The 23,463-nt window shown below is 43.6% G+C and overlaps 1 pseudogene; it reads right to left on the bottom strand.

Moving 5' to 3' along the window:
• Positions 1-1,234: 1,234 nt before the first annotated feature.
• Positions 1,235-22,481, bottom strand: LOC108158078 (annotated as a pseudogene).
• Positions 22,482-23,463: the final 982 nt, after the last annotated feature.

The raw sequence follows: 23,463 nt of genomic DNA, 5'->3' as shown, positions 1-23,463 counted from the left end.
AATTCTAAGATATATATCGCATCATAGATATTGCGATTTTGAATTAGTTGATTATATACAATCGAATGATAAGCAATTTTCTTTTGATAATGTTAATATTTTAATTTCCCTTATAACATTAGGTAATACGGCCTTACCATTAACAACATTATTCTTAATCATTTTGATATTGATAATGTTATGTTAACGTACTCAATTCTATTGAGCTCTTATACGAGTTGTACACAATCTTTGGCTTTCCAAAACGAAAACAATTTCAATCTTGGGCCTCCGCCTAATTGATTTCTAAGATGTACAATCTCAAGGGCTCCCGCCGCAATCCCAATCTTTGACACTCGCCTAAATGGAAAACCAATGCTTGCCCACACCCGGCTTCTCATAAACAATCTCACTCCCGGCTTTCTGCAGATCCTGCACTTTAGGCATTTTACAGTTCTCTCTTTGGATGACGAAATCCAATACTCGGGATGGCGAAATCAATTGAAATGTTTATAGAAAAACTATTCCCGAAAGGGATCAACGATGCAAAGATCAGAAAGTTCAAGTCAGTCTTGATCCAGAAGCGACACCGCAAAGTCGAGCTAAAAATTAAGATCGCGCAAACCCTTTGCCCGGAATCCTTTGTGACCCTCTACTTAAATCTATATCAGTGAAGTTAGAAGTAAAATAAAAACTTTTTAAAAACACAATCCGCTACCGCAGTTATTTAATTTACATATGTATTTGAGATATAAATGTTTAAGCATCAACATTTGGTTTCAAAACAGCGAAAAGAGCAGCAAAGACAAATGATAACATAAACGATGTAAGAGAACACGGCCCTTAAATTAGCAAAAATATTTCCTGCATTTTTTATTGGAAAAAAATAAACGGTCTTAGCTTCAATTCAATTCAATTCAATTGAAATCTATCGACTCCCCCACTGATACAAAAAAGTGTAGAATCTCATACACAATTAATTAACATTTTGATGATTTTCACCTAGCTACCGACTAATGAACACCATTCAAAATGCAGCAGGTTCATTCAGCCGATACCCTCTTCTAAAAGGTGAATGGTATTGTTTCTTGCCTTTTGGGCATTGTCTTTAGATTCTGGTTCTTCTGCTGCTCCTTCAACCAACCAAGCCAACCGCACCCTGGATATATTCTACACATAAGAACGTTAAGAGAAGCTTATATATTTTTATTGAAAGTACGGAAAAAATATGAAATTGCAAAAATCTTATGTTTATTCAGGAAAGCGTGAAATATGCTTTGACCACTGCCCGGTTGATGTCATAGACAATCCAATGAAATTGGAATAAGTAGTCACCATCAGGAAAAGGGAGATAAGCCGTCATCCGATGATTTACATAATCTGCGGTAAGCTTGTCCAACACAATCTCATCCTGTGGGTTAGATATGGTAAGCCTGATTCAATTCTGTGATCCCTTGACCACTTACGCTGTACGGACACGAGTGATTCATGTTGGAGTAGGACCTGAAGGTCTCATAAAAGAAGGTAGCTATGGGGTTAGGCTTCTGATTATATTCACAGATTACGATGATTAAATAATTTGCCAATAATAATAATATTGAGAATTATAGCTCTCAATTATGACCATGTTTTAATACCCGATACTCAAAATGAGTATTGGGGTATATTACGTTTGTGGTAAAACTGGATGTGTGTAACGTCCAAAAGGAATTGTTTCCGACCCCATAAAGTATATATATTCTTGATCAGCATCAATAGCCGAGTCGATTGAGCCCTGTCTGTCTGTCTGTCCGTCTGTCCGTCTGTCCGTCCGTCCGTCTGTCCGTCCCCTTCAGCGCCTAGTGCTCAAATACTATAAGAGCTAGAGCAACGATGTTTTGGATCCAGACTTCTGTGATATGTCACTGCTACAAAAATATTTCAAAACTTTGCCCCGCCCACTTTCGCCCCCACAAAGGACGAAAACCTGTGGCATCCCCATTTTTAAAGATACGATAAAACCAAAAACGCAGAATCGTAGAGGATGACTATATGATCTAGAATGTAAGATCTCAACCAGATCGTATAATTATTATAGCCAGAATCAAGAAAACAATTTCATTCTTTCTCGCTCTGTCTCTCTCTAACACACAGGTTTCATGGTCGGTTTCATATCAATTTGCAGTGGCTACGCAGCGCCCGACGTCACGCTCAGACTGATTTTGCGTCTCTCTCGCACGCACTCTTTGTCGTGTCGTTTAATATTAGCGGCGTCTGCCGGAGGAGAGCCATACTGACTAAGTATCGGGCATAAATGTAGAGTTGCGGGGTCCGCAGCAACTCACAGCGTTCCCCCTCGTTTCTGTGTAATTTTTACGAGTTTCAGATAACTCGTTTTAGGGTGCAGTGAACGCTATTCATCGTTCTCCCACACTTGAATCACGTCTGGCTGTAGTATTTGTTTTGTTAACGCGAATTCGCGAGTTTTGGCCGTCTCGTCTTATCAGTCGTTTGCTATAACACAAACAAAAGTGGCTAAGGTTGTTGTGCATGGCGCGTGGTCGTTGTTGATATAGAAGAACTGGAGGGTCCATCATATTGGGCGTGGGAATAGGTTCCCTCTGCATAGAGAAGCCTAAAAGGCTTTGACTTATTTTTGGCTATAGTATTTGTTATATACAGATATCTAAATTATATAATGTTATCTTTATTTGCTGCATAAAATGTCTTTGATTTAATAAATCGGCGAGAGTTGCCAAACATTAATCTAATCATTATATTTCTTAAGTTGCGGAAGATTGAATTCTTTTTTAGAAACATACTTATTTATTTATATTTTTATACCCGATACTCAAAATGAGTATTGGGGTATATTAGATTTGTGGTAAAAGTGGATGTGTGTAACGTCCAGAAGGAATCGTTTCCGACCCCATAAAGTATAGATATTCTTGATCAGCATCAATAGCCGAGTCGACTGAGCCATGTCTGTCTGTCCGTCTGTCTGTCCCCTTCAGCGCCTAGTGCTCAAAGACTATAAGAGCTAGAGCAACGATGTTTTGTATTGTGGACGTTGACATGCAATGACTGCATCTTTCAAGAGGCGATGCAGTTACTGCACCGTCAAGTGGCCCGTGTGACACCAGCAGAAGGCTGTTACGCGCGGATCCCAGGCAAAACGCAGCCCTCCTCCCGCCCAACCGACCGAGGGGCGCTGCCGCATGACGCGCGGTGCGTAGCCGAACCAAACGCGAACATGCAAGAAAGATAGCTATTAGACTAACATTCGAGGAAAATTAGTACTAAACTTACTAAGAAACTAAGCATGCAATCAAAGTACAAATACCACTACAGTTACTAATTAATAGAAAGGTGTGTAAGGATTAATAATTTAATAAGAGGAAGAGAATTAGTGGTGGATATAATATGGTAGAGGGAATTATAATCCGAGCATAAGACCCTAAACGGTTCATGCAAGGAATAATTCGATCTACAAAGTGGAAGGAACAGCGGTATAAAATTTCTAGTCAGTCTAATAGGAATCGTGAAGTTTATGTGGCTCAACAGATCAGGGCTGTCTATGTCACCCCTGATCAAGTTGTGCATAAATATCACACCAAGCATTTTTCTACGGTTAACTAAGGATGGGAGGTTTACTAATAGTAGTCTACTAGAGTAAGATGGGAGTCTTACACCCGCATCCCAGTTAAGGCCCCGCAGAGCAAAGAGTAAAAAGTTTTTCTGTACTGATTCTATACGGTCCTGGTGTACTTTGTACAGAGGGCACCATACACAGGAGCCGTATTCTAAGATCGGACGAACAAGCGAGGTATAGAGAGTCTTTGTTATATAGGGGTCGTCAAATTCCTTTAACCACCTCTTTATAAACCCAAGCACGCCCATGGCCTTATTTACCATGGTAGAAATGTGTTCGGAAAACTTTAACTTGGGGTCTAACATAACACCCAGATCATCCACCAGGGTAATTCTCTCAAGAGAACCACCAAATAGGGTGTAGGGAGCCAACAAAGGGCTAGAACGATGAAATGTCATAACTTTGCATTTCGAGGCATTAAGGTGTAACAAGTTTGCACAACACCATGACTGAAAGTTATTGAGATCGGATTGCAAGCGAGAATGAAATGAAATGTCCTTGTACTGGACACAGAGTTTAACATCATCCGCACACATAAGTACTCGAGAGTATGTTAATACTGAAGGTAAGTCATTAATAAAGAGTGTGAAGAGTAAGGGGCCTAGATGGCTGCCTTGTGGTACTCCCGAAGAAACCTTTACCGGTAAAGAGAGGGAGTTTTTGAAGAGGACTCTTTGAGACCTAGAACAAAGATAGCTAGAAATCCATCTCAGGAGGTTGGGCGGAAACCCTAAAAGGTCAAGTTTATGCGCTAAGAGGGAATGGTTTACAGAGTCGAATGCTTTACTAAAGTCGGTGTAAATAACATCCGTCTGTAAGTTACATTGAAAGCCTTTAATAATGAAAGAGGTAAACTCTAACAAGTTCGTGGTGGTTGATCGCCGCCTTATAAATCCATGCTGAGTTGGAGATATAAGTGACTTGCAGAGATGTTGCAAGTGCGGAGTTAAAACCCTCTCAAACATTTTTGGAATAGCGGATAACTTTGCTATACCTCTATAATTTTTTGCATCAGACTTGCTTCCTTTTTTATGGAGAGGAATTATAAACGATTCCTTCCAGATCGGGGGGAAGCAAGAAGAATCAATGGATAGGGTGAATAGTTTAAGCAAAGGTCCACACAGAGCCTCGGCGCAGTACCTGAGTACACAACCTGGAACCCCGTCTGGCGTTCGACCTCGGTAAATCCCCTCCAGACTTCTGTGATATATCACTGCTACAAAAATATTTCAAAACTTCGCCCCGCCCACTTCCGCCCCCACAAAGGACGAAAATCTGTGGCATCCACATTTTTAAAGATACGATAAAGCCAAAAACGCAGAATCGTAGAGGATGACTATATGTTCTAGAGTGTAAAACCTCAACCAGCTCGTATAATTATTATAGCCAGAATCAAGAAAACAATTTCATTCTTTCTCGCTCTGTCTCTCTCTAACACACAGGTTTCATGGTCGGCTTTGCCAATTGCAATATATGAGTTCAAGGATCTCAGAACCTATAAGAGCCAGAGCAACCAAATTTGGTATCCACACTCCTGTGATATCGGACCTTGACCGTTTTGTGTCCAAATTTCGCCACACCCCCTTCCGCCCCCGCAAAGGACGAAAATCTGGGGCATCCACAAATCTCAGAGACCATTAAGGCTAGAGTAACCAAATTTGGTATCCGCACTTCTGTTAGATTTCACTATGAAACGTATATCTCAGAATTTCGCCCCACCCCTTCCGCCCCCACAAAAGACGAAAATCTGTTGCATCCACAATATTGCACATTCGAGAAAACTAAGAACGCAGAATCTTAGATAACCACCATATCTATCAGATTGCTGAATCTGGATCAGATCAGATAATTTTTATAGCCAAAAGGAACAAATCAATTTGCACTGGCTACGCAGCCCCCGACGTCACGCTCAGACTGATTTTCTGCCTCTCTCGCACGCACTCTTTGTCGTGTCGTTTAATATTAGCAGCGTCTGGCGGAGGAGAGCCATACTGACTAAGTATCGGGTATAACTGTAGAGTTGCGGTGTCCGCAGCAACTCACAACGTTCCCCCTCGTTAAATATAATTATACCCGATACTCAAAATGAGTATTGGGGTATATTAGATTTGTGGTAAAAGTGGATGTGTGTAATGTCCAGAAGGAATCGTTTCCGACCCCATAAAGTATATATATTCTTGATCAGCATCAATAGCCGAGTCGATTGAGCCCTGTCTGTCTGTCCGTCTGTCCGTCTGTCCGTCCGTCCGTCCGTCCGTCTGTCCGTCCCCTTCAGCGCCTAGTGCTCAAAGACTATAAGATCTAGAACATCCATGTTTTGGATCCAGCCTTCTGTGATATGTCACTGCTACAAAAATATTTCAAAACTTCGCCCCGCCCACTTCCGCCCCCACAAAGGACGAAAATCTGTGGCATCCCCATTTTTAAAGATACGATAAAACCAAAAACGCAGAATCGTAGAGGTTGACTATATGTTCTAGAGTGTAAAATCTCAACCAGATCGTATAATTATTATAGCCACAATAAAGAAAACAATTTCATTCTTTCTCGCTCTGTCTCTCTCTAACACACAGGTTTCATGGTCTGTTTTGCCAATTGCAAAATATGAGCTCAAGGATCTCAGAACCTATAAGAGCCATAGCAACCAAATTTGGCACCCACACTCCTGTGATATCGGACCTTGACCGTTTCGTGTCCAAATTTCGCCACACCCCCTTCCGCCCCCGCAAAGGACGAAAATCTGGGGCATCCACAAATCTCAGAGACTATTAAGGCTAAAGTAACCAAATTTGGTATCCGCACTTCTGTTAGATCTCACTATAAAACGTATATCTCAGAATTTCGCCCCACCCCCTTCCGTCCCCACAAAAAACGAAAATCTGTTGCAGCCACAATATTGCAGATTCGAGAAAACTAAAAACGCAGAATCATAGATAATAACCATATCTATCAGATTGCTGAATCTGGATCAGATCGGATAATTTTTATACCCAAAAGGAACAAATCAATTTGCACTGGCTACGCAGCGCCCGACGTCACGCTCAGACTGATTTTCTGTCTCTCTCGCACGCACTCTTTGTCGTGTCGTTTAATATTAGCGGCGTCTGCCGGAGGAGAGCCATACTGACTAAGTATCGGGTATAACTGTAGAGTTGCGGTGTCCGCAGCAACTCACAACGTTCCCCCTCGTTTTATTATACCCGATACTCAAAATGAGTATTGGGGTATATTAGATTTGTGGTAAAAGTGGATGTGTGTAATGTCCAGAAGGAATCGTTTCCGACCCCATAAAGTATATATATTCTTGATCAGCATCAATAGCCGAGTCGATTGAGCCATGTCTGTCTGTCCGTCTGTCCGTCCCCTTCAGCGCCTAGTGCTCAAAGACTATAAAAGCTAGAGCAACGATGTTTTGTATCCAGACTTCTATGATATGTCACTGCTACAAAAATATTTCAATTCTTCGCCCCGCCCACTTCCGCCCCCACAAAGGACGAAAATCTGTGTCATCCACATTTTTAAAGATACGATAAAGGCAAAAACGCAGAATCGTAGAGGTTGACTATATGTTCTAGAGTGTAAAATCTCAACCAGATCGTATAATTATTATAGCCAGAATCAAGAAAACAATTTCATTCTTTCTCGCTCTGTCTCTCTCTAACACACAGGTTTCATGGTCTGTTTTGCCAATTGCAAAATATGAGTTCAAGGATCTCAGAACCTATAAGAGCCATAGCAACCAAATTTGGTATCCACACTCCTGTGATATCGGACCTTGACCGTTTCGTGTCCAAATTTCGCCACACCCCCTTCCGCCCCCGCAAAGGACGAAAATCTGGGGCATCCACAAATCTCAGAGACTATTAAGGCTAGAGTACCCAAATTTGGTATCCGCACTTCTGTTAGATCTCACTATAAAACGTATATCTCAGAATTTCGCCCCACCCCCTTCCACCCCCACAAAGGACGAAAATCTGTTGCATCCACAATATTGCAGATTCGAGAAAACTTAAAACGCAGAATCATAGATAATGACCATATCTATCAGACTGCTGAATCTGGATCAGATCGGATCATTTTTATACCCAAAAGGAACAAATCAATTTGCACTGGCTACGCAGCGCCCGACGTCACGCTCAGACTGATTTTCTGTCTCTCTCGCACGCACTCTTTGTCGTGTCGTTTAATATTAGCGGCGTCTGCCGGAGCAGAGCCATACTGACTAAGTATCGGGTATAACTGTAGAGTTGCGGTGTCCGCAGCAACTCACAACGTTCCCCCTCGTTAAATATAATTATACCCGATACTCAAAATGAGTATTGGGGTATATTAGATTTGTGGTAAAAGTGGATGTGTGTAACGTCCAGAAGGAATCGTTTCCGACCCCATAAAGTATATATATTCTTGATCAGCATCAATAGCCGAGTCGATTGAGCCCTGTCTGTCTGTCTGTCTGTCTGTCCGTCTGTCCGTCTGTCCGTCCGTCCGTCTGTCCGTCCCCTTCAGCGCCTAGTGCTCAAAGACTATAAGAGCTAGAGCAACGATGTTTTGGATCCAGACTTCTGTGATATGTCACTGCTACAAAAATATTTCAAAACTTTGCCCCGCCCACTTTCGCCCCCACAAAGGACGAAAACCTGTGGCATCCCCATTTTTAAAGATACGATAAAACCAAAAACGCAGAATCGTAGAGGATGACTATATGATCTAGAATGTAAGATCTCAACCAGATCGTATAATTATTATAGCCAGAATCAAGAAAACAATTTCATTCTTTCTCGCTCTGTCTCTCTCTAACACACAGGTTTCATGGTCGGTTTCATATCAATTTGCAGTGGCTACGCAGCGCCCGACGTCACGCTCAGACTGATTTTCTGTCTCTCTCGCACGCACTCTTTGTCGTGTCGTTTAATATTAGCAGCGTCTGGCGGAGGAGAGCCATACTGACTTAGTATCGGGTATAACTGTAGAGTTGCGGTGTCCGCAGCAACTCACAACGTTCCCCCTCGTTAAATATAATTATACCCGATACTCAAAATGAGTATTGGGGTATATTAGATTTGTGGTAAAAGTGGATGTGTGTAACGTCCAGAAGGAATCGTTTCCGACCCCATAAAGTATATATATTCTTGATCAGCATCAATAGCCGAGTCGATTGAGCCCTGTCTGTCTGTCCGTCTGTCCGTCTATCCGTTCGTCCGTCCGTCTGTCCGTCCCCTTCAGCGCTTAGTGCTCAAAGACTATAAGAGCTAGAGCAACGATGTTTTGGATCCATACTTCTGTGATATGTCACTGCTACAAAAATATTTCAAAACTTTGCCCCGCCCACTTCCGCCCCCACAAAGGACGAAAATCTGTGGCATTCCCATTTTTAAAGATACGATAATCTACGCAGAATCGTAGAGGATGACTATATGTTCTAGAGTGTAAAATCTCAACCAGATCGTATAATTATTATAGCCAGAATCAAGAAAACAATTTCATTCTTTCTCGCTCTGTCTCTCTCTAACACACAGGTTTCATGGTCTGTTTTGCCAGTTGCAAAATATGAGTTCAAGGATCTCAGAACCTATAAGAGCCATAGCAACCAAATTTGGTATCCACACTCCTGTGATATCGGACCTTGACCGTTTTGTGTCCAAATTTCGCCACACCCCCTTCCGCCCCGCAAAGGACGAAAATCTGGGGCATCCACAAATCTCAGAGACTATTAAGGCTAGAGTAACGAAATTTGGTATCCGCTCTTCTGTTAGATCTCACTATAAAACGTATATCTCAGAATTTCGCCCCACCCCTTCCGCCCACACAAAAGACGAAAATCTGTTGCATCCACAATATTGCACATTCGAGAAAACTAAAAACGCAGAATCATAGATAATGACGATGTTCGGAGCAGAACCCAGCCGATTAGCTGCTTGCCAAATAGCACCTAATTCTTGGCCCTCAGCCGCTTATTTTGTTTGTTACTTATGTCTATGTCACTCATTTTTTTGTTAAAGCTTTGCGCTTGCTTGCCCTGCTAAACGCTCTCTGCCAGCTCGCTCTGTGCTATCTCCGCTTTGCGTCTGCCTACCGACGTCGGCCGAGCGAAGCTGCGCTTAGCGATCGGAGCGGCAATGCAAAGGGCAGGCAAGCCACACTTGTAATTTGGATGTCACGCATTAAAGAAAATATCGTAATTTTATTTCTGCGCCGAGTTTTATTTAATTCGAAATAATTAGTCGGCCGATTGGGGATAAAAAACATTATCTCCACATAAAATTTGGTGACCCCGACGTGATCTCTGAGTTGCAGTGTCAATTAATAATCATTCGCGATCGACATATGTTAGCCCTAGCAAATTTTCGGCGGTTAAGCACAATTCGGTGCTAAAACATACTTACATACACCTACATACACGCATTGCTGGCTATTAATTTCTCTGTCGCGACAATTCGGTCAGTGCAGTGCGGTAGGCAGTGCAGCGAACTCACTAATACACACAAGCGGAGTACAAAGCGGAATCGGACAGCTCGCACAGCCGCACAGCTAAAGGCATTAGCTGTAATCCCTTTGCTTTCGGTTCCCACGTTTATTCGTATACAGGGTGTCTTTTTCGGTCGTGCTGAGTGACTCTTTTAAAACCTCAACATGGCAGCACCTGAGCCTACCAATGTCGCGAACGCAGCAATGCCGAGTGATGTAGATTTCTACAAGCACAAGGCCGAGTCCATCGCGCGCCAACTAAAGGCCATGGATCGCTTTCTCACCAAGGAAGAGCTTGCCGAGTTAGATGAGGCAGAACTTCAAGCTCGCTTAGAGCAGATCGAGCGAATGAATGCGGATTTCGGATGGGATGCTGATCTTCATCATAGGCACGAAACTGGACTACAAAACAAAGGAGAAATGGGAAGAGAACTGGCCGACGTCAGGATTGCCTCGGTGGTCAAGCATGGCCTCATTTTTGGAAGCGAGATGTCGGATGCTGGAGAATTTGGGATCAGCCATGGCAACAAGTCCTAGTCAACAGGTGGGAGAAGACAAACCTGTCACCCTTATCACCTCCAGTAACGACCATCCTAATCCCATATGTAACCATTGCAATTCCTCCGAGCATTACATATCTAGATGTCAGGCATTCCTGAATCTCTCTGCGTTTGAACGATACAAAGAAGCAAAGAAGAGCCGCTTGTGTTTGAACTGCCTCAACAAAGGCCATGAATTGCAGAGGTGCAGGTCAGGACTTTGCAGGCATTGCCAGGCCAAACATCACACGCTACTCCACATTCCATCGGGAACTGGTGCTTCATCTTCCTCTTCACCGGCCGAGGAATCGATCCAGCAAGAGGCCGCGACTGTGCTTCTAGCAAGCGGGTGTTCTAGCCCTCCCCCCTCGATCCAGAAATCTCAGCGTAGCCAGAACGTGTTGCTACCTACTGCCCTCGTCCATGTAACAGATCGTTATGGAGCACTTATCCCATGTCGTGCCATTTTGGAATCTGCATCACAGGCAAACTTTGTAACATCTAGACTTGCTGATCAGTTGCAGTTGGATCATCGCTCGTCTTATGTTCACATCTCTGGAATCGGAGATTCCATTCTACCTTTGAGCAAGTCTGTACATATAGTTGTACAATCCCAGGACGCAAGCTATCGAGCTTCCTTCGCTGCAATTGTCACCAACTCAATTACGGAAATGCAGCCTAACTTCGGCGTAGACGCAAAGGATTGGCCAATGCCGAATAATCTAAAACTAGCTGATCCTAATTTCTCCAAGCCCCAACGTATCGATCTGTTGATAGGTTCTGGTTTGTTCTTCGATTTAATGTGCGTCGGACAGATTCGACTATCAGCCCAATTGCCAACATTGCAGGAGACAAAACTTGGTTGGATAGTATCAGGAAGCATTGATAGCTCGGAGAATAAGCGTGCAGCTTTAACCGCTTTTGAAAATTCCTCGTGCATCTCTATTGACGATTTTCGACCCACAACGCTGGAGTACCAAAACTTAGAGCAGCAATGCAGGAAGCAGCTGCTCGAGTGCCAGGTGCAATTGGAAAAACTGCGATCGGAGAATCAGGAACTGCAGCGCGAACTTTTCCATATATTAAAAACCTACATATCCACGCCAAATGAATTTCAACTTTCAACAGTCTCTACATTGCCAAATTTCCTGCCATTCTATGCAATTACAGAGGTTCCCGATGATCAAGACGTAATCACGACAAGCCGCCTTCGTAAAGAAGCGCCGATTGCTGCGTTCGACGATCATTCCAGCGTAGCCGCCAGCTGCGCCCAAGCAAGCATCTTCAAGAGGGCCGTTGGAAAAATAGCGGTTCTGCCCCTTCAGGATGGATCTGTTGAAAGCCTTTGCCTTCCAACGGGGGGTGAATGTTCGGAGCAGAACCCAGCCGATTAGCTGCTTTCCAAATAGCACCTAATTCTTGGCCCTCAGCCGCTTATTTTGTTTGTTACTTATGTCTATGTCACTCATTTGTTTGTTAAAGCTTTGCGCTTGCTTGCCCTGCTAAACGCTCTCTGCCAGCTCGCTCTTCGCTATCTCCGCTTTGCGTCTGCCTACCGACGTCGGCCGGGCGAAGCTGCGCTTAGCGATCGGAGCGGCAATGCAAAGGGCAGGCAAGCCACACTTGCAATTTGGATGTCACGCATTAAAGAACATATCGTAATTTTATTTCTGCGCCGAGTTTTATTTAATTCGAAATAATTAGTCGGCCGATTGGGGATAAAAAACATTATCTCCACAGACGATATCTATCAGATTGCTGAATCTGGATCAGATCGGATCATTTTTGTAGCCAAAAGCAAGATATCAATTTGCAGTGGCTACGCAGCGCCCGACGTCACGCTCAGACTGATTTTGTGTCTCTCTCGCACGCACTCTTTGTCGTGTCGTTTAATATTAGCGGCGTCTGCCGGGGGAGCCATACTGACTAAGTATCGGGTATAAATGTAGAGTTGCGGTGTCCGCAGCAACTCACAACGTTCCCCCTCGTTTCTGTGTAATTTTTACGAGTTTCAGATAACTCGTTTTAGGGTGCAGTGAACGCTATTCATCGTTCTCCCACACTTGAATCACGTCTGGCTGTAGTATTTGTTTTGTTAACGCGAATTCGCGAGTTTTGGCCGTCTCGTCTTATCAGTCGTTTGCTATAACACAAACAAAAGTGGCTAAGGTTGTTGTGCATGGCGCGTGGTCGTTGTTGATATAGAAGCACTGGAGGGTCCATCATATTGGGCGTGGGAATAGGTTCCCTCTGCATAGAGAAGCCTAAAAGGCTTTGACTTATTTTTGGCTATAGTATTTGTTATATCTACAGATATCTAAATTATATAATGTTATCTTTATTTGCTGCATAAAATGTCTTTGATTTAATAAATCGGCGAGAGTTGCCAAACATTAATCTAATCATTATATTTCTTAAGTTGCGGAAGATTGAATTCATTTTTAGAAACATACTTATTTATTTATATTTTTATACCCGATACTCAAAATGAGTATTGGGGTTATTAGATTTGTGGTAAAAGTGGATGTGTGTAACGTCCAGAAGGAATCGTTTCCGACCCCATAAAGTATATATATTCTTGATCAGCATCAATAGCCGAGTCGACTGAGCCATGTCTGTCTGTCCGTCTGTCCGTCCCCTTCAGCGCCTAGTGCTCAAGGACTATAAGAGCTAGAGCAACGATGTTTTGTATCCAGACTTCTGTGATATGCCACTGCTACAAAAATATTTCAAAACTTCGCCCCGCCCACTTCCGCCCCCACAAAGGACGAAAATCTGTGGCATCCACAATATTGCAGATTCGAGAAAACTAAAAACGCAGAATCATAGATAATGACCATATCTATCAGACTGCTGAATCTGGATCAGATCGGATCATTTTTATACCCAAAAGGAACAAATCAATTTGCACTGGCTACGCAGCGCCCGACGTCACGCTCAGACGATTTTCTGTCTCTCTCGCACGCACTCTTTGTCGTGTCGTTTAATATTAGCGGCGTCTGCCGGAGGAGAGCCATACTGACTAAGTATCGGGTATAACTGTAGAGTTGCGGTGTCCGCAGCAACTCACAACGTTCCCCCTCGTTTTATTATACCCGATACTCAAAATGAGTATTGGGGTATATTAGATTTGTGGTAAAAGTGGATGTGTGTAACGTCCAGAAGGAATCGTTTCCGACCCCATAAAGTATATATATTCTTGATCAGCATCAATATCCGAGTCGATTGAGCCCTGTCTGTCTGTCCGTCTGTCCGTCTATCCGTCCGTCCGTCCGTCTGTCCGTCCCCTTCAGCGCCTAGTGCTCAAAGACTATAAGAGCTAGAGCAACGATGTTTTGTATCCAGACTTCTGTGATATGTCACTGCTACAAAAATATTTCAAAACTTCGCCCCGCCCACTTCCGCCCCCACAAAGGACGAAAATCTGTGGCATCCACATTTTTAAAGATACGATAAAGCCAAAAACGCAGAATCGTAGAGGATGACTATATGTTTTAGAGTGTAAAATCTCAACCAGATCGTATAATTATTATAGCCAGAATCAAGAAAACAATTTCATTCTTTCTCGCTCTGTCTCTCTCTAACACACAGGTTTCATGGTCTGTTTTGCCAATTGTAAAATATGAGTTCAAGGATCTCAGAACCAGAGCCAGAGCAACCAAATTTGGTATCCACACTCCTGTGATATCGGACCTTGACCGTTTCGTGTCCAAATTTCGCCACAACCCCTTCCGCCCCCGCAAAGGACGAAAATCTGGGGCATCCACAAATCTCAGAGACTATTAAGGCTAGAGTAACCACATTTGGTATCCGCACTTCTGTTAGATCTCACTATAAAACGTATATCTCCGAATTTCGCCCCACCCCCTTCCGCCCCCACAAAAGACGAAAATCTGTTGCATCCACAATATTGCACATTCGAGAAAACTAAAAACGCAGAATCATAGATAATGACCATATCTATCAGATTGCTGAATCTGGAGTCCATCGCGCGCCAACTAAAGGCCATGGATCGCTTTCTCACCAAGGAAGAGCTTGCCGAGTTAGATGAGGCAGAACTTCAAGCTCGCCTAGAGCAAATCGAGCGAATGAATGCGGATTTCGATGCCGCTCAAACGAGCCTTGAAAGGCTGGATTTCCTGCAGTTAGCCCATGATGCCCGACTGGACTTTTCGAATGTTTATGTGAAGGTTAGGTCCAGGCTGTCGCGGGAGTTGATGGCTGCTCGCACGGTAAATGTTGCCAATTCAACGGCTCGGCATACTCTCGAGGGGAATTCGTCGTTGTTCGCCTATAATAGTATAGGCCGTGCTCGAATGCCCGAGTTGCAGATTCCGCGATTCGGGGGAACTACATGGATTGGCCAGAATTCCACTCGATGTTCGCGACAATGGTGCACAAAGACCATCGTATACCAATCATCGAAAAATTCCAATATCTTCGTGGATGTCTAGATGGTGCTGCGCTGGATACGATTCGTTCCTTGGAACTTTCTGAGGAGAATTACGACAAGGCGTTGAATTTGCTAATGTTGCGTTTCGATAATAAACTGTTAAATTTTCAGGCACACGTCAAGGCTATTTTCGGGCTGCAAGGGGTGGAGAAGGGCTCAGCTATCAGCTTGCGCGCGCTCAGCGACAAAATCAATTCGCACTTGCGTGCACTTCAGACCTTGGCGACCCCGCAGGAGATTTCGGATGGGTTGCTGATCTTCATCATAGGCACGAAACTGGACCACAAAACAAAGGAGAAATGGGAAGAGAACTGGCCGACGTCAGGATTGCCTCGGTGGTCAAGCATGGCCTCATTTTTGGAAGCGAGATGTCGGATGCTGGAGAATTTGGGATCAGCCATGGCAACAAGTCCTAGTCAACAGGTGGGAGAAGACAAACCTGTCACCCTTATCACCTCCAGTAACGACCATCCTAATCCCATATGTAACCATTGCAATTCCTCCGAGCATTACATATCTAGATGTCAGGCATTCCTGAATCTCTCTGCGTTTGAACGATACAAAGAAGCAAAGAAGAGCCGCTTGTGTTTGAACTGCCTCAACAAAGGCCATGAATTGCAAAGCTGCAGGTCAGGACTTTGCAGGCATTGCCAGGCCAAACATCACACGCTACTCCACATTCCATCGGGAACTGGTGCTTCATCTTCCTCTTCACCGGCCGAGGAATCGATCCAGCAAGAGGCCGCGACTGTGCTTCTAGCAAGCGGGTGTTCTAGCCCTCCCCCTCGATCCAGAAATCTCAGCGTAGCCAGAACGTGTGCTACTACTGCCCTCGTCCATGTAACAGATCGTTATGGAGCACTTATCCATGTCGTGCCATTTTGGAATCTGCATCACAGGCAAACTTTGTAACATCTAGACTTGCTGATCAGTTGCAGTTGGATCATCGCTCGTCTTATGTTCACATCTCTGGAATCGGAGATTCCATTCTACCTTTGAGCAAGTCTGTACATATAGTTGTACAATCCAGACGCAAGCTATCGAGCTTCCTTCGCTGCAATTGTCACCAACTCATACGAGCAAATTGCAGCTTCAACTGCTAATCGATACCACTGCACCTCGTCCATGTAACAGATCGTTATGGAGAACTTATCCCATGTCGTGCCATTTTGGAATCTGCATCACAGGCAAACTTTGTAACATCTAGACTTGCTGATCAGTTGCAGTTGGATCATCGCTCGTCTTATGTTCACATCTCTGGAATCGGAGATTCCATTCTACCTTTGAGCAAGTCTGTACATATAGTTGTACAATCCCAGGACGCAAGCTATCGAGCTTCCTTCGCTGCAATTGTCACCAACTCAATTACGAAAATGCAGCCTAACTTCGGCGTAGACGCAAAGGATTGGCCAATGCCGAATAATCTAAAACTAGCTGATCCTAATTTCTCCAAGCCCCAACGTATCGATCTGTTGATAGGTTCTGTTTTGTTCTTCGATTTAATGTGCGTCGGACAGATTCGACTATCAGCCCAATTGCCAACATTGCAGGAGACAAAACTTGGTTGGATAGTATCAGGAAGCATTGATAGCTCGGAGAATAAGCGTGCAGCTTTAACCGCTTTTGAAAATTCCTCGTGCATCTCTATTGACGATTTTCGACCCACAACGCTGGAGTACCAAAACTTAGAGCAGCAATGCAGGAAGCAGCTGCTCGAGTGCCAGGTGCAATTGGAAAAACTGCGATCGGAGAATCAGGAACTGCAGCGCGAACTTTTCCATATATTAAAAACCTACATATCCACGCCAAATGAAATTCAACTTTCAACAGTTTCTACATTGCCAAATTTCCTGCCATTCTATGCAATTACAGAGGTTCCCGATGATCAAGACGTAATCACGACAAGCCGCCTTCGTAAAGAAGCGCCGATTGCTGCGTTCGACGATCATCCCAGCGTAGCCGCCAGTTGCGCCCAAGCAAGCATCTTCAAGAGGGCCGTTGGAAAAATAGCGGTTCTGCCCCTTCAGGATGGATCTGTTGAAAGCCTTTGCCTTCCAACGGGGGGTGAATGTTCGGAGCAGAACACAGCCGATTAGCTGCTTTCCAAATAGCACCTAATTCTTGGCCCTCAGCCGCTTATTTTGTTTGTTACTTATGTCTATGTCACTCATTTGTTTGTTAAAGCTTTGCGCTTGCTTGCCCTGCTAAACGCTCTCTGCCAGCTCGCTCTTCGCTATCTCCGCTTTGCGTCTGCCTACCGACGTCGGCCGGGCGAAGCTGCGCTTAGCGATCGGAGCGGCAATGCAAAGGGCAGGCAAGCCACACTTGCAATTTGGATGTCACGCATTAAAGAACATATCGTAATCTTATTTCTGCGCCGAGTTTTATTTAATTCGAAATAATTAGTCGGCCGATTGGGGATAAAAAACATTATCTCCACAGACGATATCTATCAGATTGCTGAATCTGGATCAGATCGGATCATTTTTGTAGCCAAAAGCAAGATATCAATTTGCAGTGGCTACGCAGCGCCCGACGTCACGCTCAGACTGATTTTGTGTCTCTCTCGCACGCACTCTTTGTCGTGTCGTTTAATATTAGCGGCGTCTGCCGGGGGAGCCATACTGACTAAGTATCGGGTATAAATGTAGAGTTGCGGTGTCCGCAGCAACTCACAACGTTCCCCCTCGTTTCTGTGTAATTTTTACGAGTTTCAGATAACTCGTTTTAGGGTGCAGTGAACGCTATTCATCGTTCTCCCACACTTGAATCACGTCTGGCTGTAGTATTTGTTTTGTTAACGCGAATTCGCGAATTTTGGCCGTCTCGTCTTATCAGTCGTTTGCTATAACACAAACAAAAGTGGCTAAGGTTGTTGTGCATGGCGCGTGGTCGTTGTTGATATAGAAGAACTGGAGGGTCCATCATATTGGGCGTGGGAATAGGTTCCCTCTGCATAGAGAAGCCTAAAAGGCTTTGACTTATTTTTGGCTATAGTATTTGTTATATACAGATATCTAAATTATATAATGTTATCTTTATTTGCTGCATAAAATGTCTTTGATTTAATAAATCGGCGAGAGTTGCCAAACATTAATCTAATCTTTATATTTCTTAAGTTGCGGAAGATTGAATTCTTTTTTAGAAACATACTTATTTATTTATATTTTTATACCCGATACTCAAAATGAGTATTGGGGTATATTAGATTTGTGGTAAAAGTGGATGTGTGTAACGTCCAGAAGGAATCGTTTCCGACCCCATAAAGTATATATATTCTTGATCAGCATCAATAGCCGAGTCGACTGAGCCATGTCTGTCTGTCCGTCCCCTTCAGCGCCTAGTGCTCAAAGACTATAAGAGCTAGAGCAACGATGTTTTGTATCCAGACTTCTGTGATATGTCACTGCTACAAAAATATTTCAAAACTTCGCCCGCTCACTTCCGCCCCCACAAAGGACGAAAATCTGTGGCATCCACATTTTTAAAGATACGATAAAGCCAAAAACGCAGAATCGTAGAGGATGACTATATGTTCTAGAGTGTAAAATCTCAACCAGATCGTATAATTATTATACCCAAATCAAGAAAACAATTTCATTCTTTCTCGCTCTGTCTCTCTCTAACACACAGGTTTCATGGTCGGCTTTGCCAATTGCAAAGTATGAGTTCAAGGATCTCAGAAGCTATAAGAGCCAGAGCCACCAATTTTGGTATCCACACTCCTGTGATATCGGACCTTGACCGTTTCGTGTCCAAATTTCGCCACACCCCCTTCCGCCCCCGCAAAGGACGAAAATCTGGGGCATCCACAAATCTCAGGGACTATTAAGGCTAGAGTACCCAAATTTGGTATCCGCACTTCTGTTAGATCTCACTATAAAACGTATTTCTCAGAATTTCGCCCCACCCCCTTCCGCCCCCACAAAGGACGAAAATCTGTTGCATCCACAATATTGCAGATTCGAGAAAACTTAAAACGCAGAATCATAGATAATGACCATATCTATCAGACTGCTGAATCTGGATCAGATCGGATCATTTTTATACCCAAAAGGAACAAATCAATTTGCACTGGCTACGCAGCGCCCGACGTCACGCTCAGACAGATTTTCTGTCTCTCTCGCACGCACTCTTTGTCGTGTCGTTTAATATTAGCGGCGTGTGCCGGAGGAGAGCCATACTGACTAAGTATCGGGTATAACTGTAGAGTTGCGGTGTCCGCAGCAACTCACAACGTTCCCCCTCGTTTTATTATACCCGATACTCAAAATGAGTATTGGGGTATATTAGATTTGTGGTAAAAGTGGATGTGTGTAACATCCAGAAGGAATCGTTTCCGACCCCATAAAGTATATATATTCTTGATCAGCATCAATAGCCGAGTCGATTGAGCCATGTCTGTCTGTCCGTCTGTCCGTCCCCTTCAGCGCCTAGTGCTCAAAGACTATAAGAGCTAGAGCAACGATGTTTTGTATCCAGACTTCTGTGATATGTCATGTCACTGCTACAAAAATATTTCAAAACTTCGCCCCGCCCACTTCCGCCCCCACAAAGGACGAAAATCTGTGGCATCCACATTTTTAAAGATACGATAAAGCCAAAAACGCAGAATCGTAGAGGATGACTATATGTTCTAGAGTGTAAAATCTCAACCAGATCGTACAATTATTATACCCAGAATCAAGAAAACAATTTCATTCTTTCTCGCTCTGTCTCTCTCTAACACACAGGTTTCATGGTCGGCTTTGCCAATTGCAAAGTATGAGTTCAAGGATCTCAGAAGCTATAAGAGCCAGAGCCACCAAATTTGGTATCCACACTCCTGTGATATCGGACCTTGACCGTTTCGTGTCCAAATTTCGCCACACCCCCTTCCGCCCCCGCAAAGGACGAAAATCTGGGGCATCCACAAATCTCAGAGACTATTAAGGCTAGAGTAACGAAATTTGGTATCCGCACTTCTGTTAGATCTCACTATAAAACGTATATCTCAGAATTTCGCCCCACCCTCTTCCGCCCCCGCAAAGGACGAAAATCTGTTGCATCCACAATATTGCAGATTCGAGAAAACTTAAAACGCAGAATCATAGATAATGACCATATCTATCAGACTGCTGAATCTGGATCAGATCGGATCATTTTTATACCCAAAAGGAACAAATCAATTTGCACTGGCTACGCAGCGCCCGACGTCACGCTCAGACTGATTTTCTGTCTCTCTCGCACGCACTCTTTGTCGTGTCGTTTAATATTAGCGGCGTCTGCCGGAGGAGAGCCATACTGACTAAGTATCGGGTATAACTGTAGAGTTGCGGTGTCCGCAGCAACTCACAACGTTCCCCCTCGTTTTAAATGGTTAGTTGGATAATTTAAACTAATTTACATTTTCCATATTTTTATTATCCCCCAATTCCCAATCAAAGAACTCAATTATCAGTTATGATAAGGAGATATGGCAGAGGGTTGAGGGTGGAGGATGGAAGACTGGCATTGTCCCGAGTCGATCGAGCTGCCACAGAGATCGAGAGCATTGTGAGGCAGGCTCTTGTTGAACTCGATCAGTGGGCGGTGACGGCGATGGCTCATCTCGCGCCCAAATGCCTCCTTGCAGATTGTATCCTTGATCAAGGACTGCCAAAGCTCCAAAAGCTGGCGGAGCAGCTGAATGGGCATGGCAAACGGATATTTGTTTGCAGGCTGCAGACAATGGTGTCATAACAATCAGCACTCAACAGTCAGCCTAAAGGAACAAATTTAATGAACTAGCTGGCAAAGTCTGGCAGTCAATCCAAGCAGTCCAAAAAGAAGTACACATCGCAAGGGGTGTAAGCAGTTGTTCCAAACAATCTGTTAAAGCAATAGAAAGCATCAGTGGTTAACGTATATTTGAAATAGAAATGTCTCAGCATCAACATTTCGGTTCCAAGAGGGCGAAACGAATAGCAAATGATAACATAAACGATGTGAGAGAGCAACAACCATTAAATAAGCAAAAATATTTAATATTTTTTTGTTGGAATAAAATAAAATAATTTAATTCAATTCAATTGACTGTACAAAAAAAAAAAGTTAAATCTCAAACACAATTAATGAAAATTTGGAATTTTTCCACCTAACTACCGACTACTGAACACCATTCAAAATGCAGCAGGTTCATCGAACCCAAACTCTCTGCCAAAAGGGGGATTGTCTCTTGCCTTTTGGGTATTGTCTTTTGCTTCCGGTTCTTCTGCTGCTGCTTCCACAGAAAGCCAACCGCTCCCTGGCCACCATGTGCTGATGCCCACAGAAATGAATAAATATTAATGCTGATGCGACGCGATTCGCCAATGAAAGTGGTGTTTGCCCGCTCTTCGTCGATTATTGGTCTCGACTCTGCTTGTGCTTAGAACTTTTCGCCTAATCGAAGGTCGGGCCGTGAGAATCCAGCGTGCGAGTCATCAAACTCTCTCGACTCGAGTTCAATGCGATCGGGTTCAAATTTGAGGAAGTATAACTTTCCTGGGGGTAGCGTAGCAAACGATATCGGTCGTCAGTGCGGCCGATAAGGTGTGACTAAGAAACCGAAATCAAAACAAACGAGAAGGAGACGGCGGTATCTAGGGCGCCGAAACTTTCGATACAACCCATTTTGGTATAAATATTCTACACAAAAGAAGGTTAAGAAACGCTTCCATATTTGTATTACAAGTACGGTAGATTAAACCAAAAACCATATGTTTATTCAGGAAAACGTGAAGTATACTTTGACCACTGCCCGGTTGATGTCGTATGCCATCCAATGAAATTGGAATAAGTAGTCACCAAAATCTGCAGTAAGCTTGTCCAGCACAACATAATCCTCTGGGTTAGAAATCGTAAGTCTGAATCAATACCGTGATCCCCTGACCACTTACACTGTACGGACACGAGTGGTTCATGTTGGTGTAGGGCTTGAAGATCTCAAAAATGAAGCTAGCTGTGGGGTTGGATTTCTGATTGTTGTGGAATCGACAGGCATCGACTGTTAAGTTGTAGAGGAAGGGCCATACCCACTAAATCGTTTGTACAGACCGAAGTTAACCTGGATATAGAAACTGTATTAACGTCATATTTTCTGTGGCCATTTTGGGCGGAAAAACCTTGACTTTGGTAACGGGACTCTTAAACAGTTTTACTTTGATGGAAATGTATTTGAATCTCCTGTTCACGGACTTCAGAACACAAAATTCAAAATCACTAAACTGCTTATCCAAGGAGTCGCATTTGATGTTCGTGAACTCCGTCCGGGAAGCGATCTGGGTTAAGTAACAATATATTTTTACTTTTACATGAAAAGTTTTCTATTCACAATGATAGCTCGGTTACAGACCTCTGTTACCAAATATCAAATCATTACGAGACGAACCACAAACTCGAGCTTGGCGCACATCATGGATTGTCACTGAACCCACAATAACTAAATTTTTGAATTTTAGTTTAAGCGAATCGTCATTTAAAATGAAGCATTTAGTCTGGGTCCATTGATTACTTAATGCCGATAGTACGATGATTAAGTAATTTTCCAACGTTTTTCTCTGCATCGCATAATAATATTGATAAACGAGGGGGAACGTTGTGAGTTGCTGCGGACACCGCAACTCTACGGTTATACCCGATACTAAGTCAGTATAACTCTCCTCCGGCAGACGCCGCTAATATTAAACGACACGACAAAGAGTGCGTGCGAGAGAGACAGAAAATCAGCCTGAGCGTGACATCGGGCGCTGCGTAGCCACTGAAAATTGATTTCTTGCTTTTGGCTACAAAAATGATCCGACCTGATCCAGATTCAGCAATCTGATAGATATGGTCATTATCTATGATTCTGTGTTTTTAGTTTTCTCGAATGTGCAATATTGTGGATGCAACAGATTTTCGTCTTTTGTGGGGGCCGAAGGGGTGAGGCGAAATTCTGAGATATACGTTTTATAGTGAGATCTAACAGAAGTGCGGATACCAAATTTGGTTACTCTAGCCTTAATAGTCTCTGAGATTTGTGGATGCCCCAGATTTTCGTCCTTTGCGGGGGCGGAAAGGGGTGTGGCAAAATTTGGACACAAAATGGTCAAGGTCCGATATCACAGGAGTGTGGATACCAAATTTGGTTGCTCTGGCTCTTATAGGTTCTGAGATCCTTGAACTCATATTTTGCAATTGACAAAGCCGACCATGAAACCTGTGTGTTAGAGAGAGACAGAGCGAGAAAGAATGAAATTGTTTTCTTGATTCTGGCTATAATCATTATTCGATCTGGTTCAGATTTTGCACTGTAGAAGATATGGTCATCCTCACCGATTCTGCGTTTTTGGTTTTATCGTATCTTTAAAAATGTGGATGCCACAGATTTTCGTCCTTTGTGGGGGCGGAAGTGG

The sequence above is a fragment of the Drosophila miranda genome (genome assembly GCF_003369915.1).
Source record: "Drosophila miranda strain MSH22 chromosome Y unlocalized genomic scaffold, D.miranda_PacBio2.1 Contig_Y2_pilon, whole genome shotgun sequence".
Lineage (NCBI taxonomy): Eukaryota > Metazoa > Arthropoda > Insecta > Diptera > Drosophilidae > Drosophila > Drosophila miranda.
Note: the sequence above shows the minus strand (reverse complement) of the source record. Positions and strands in the feature narration are given on the sequence as shown.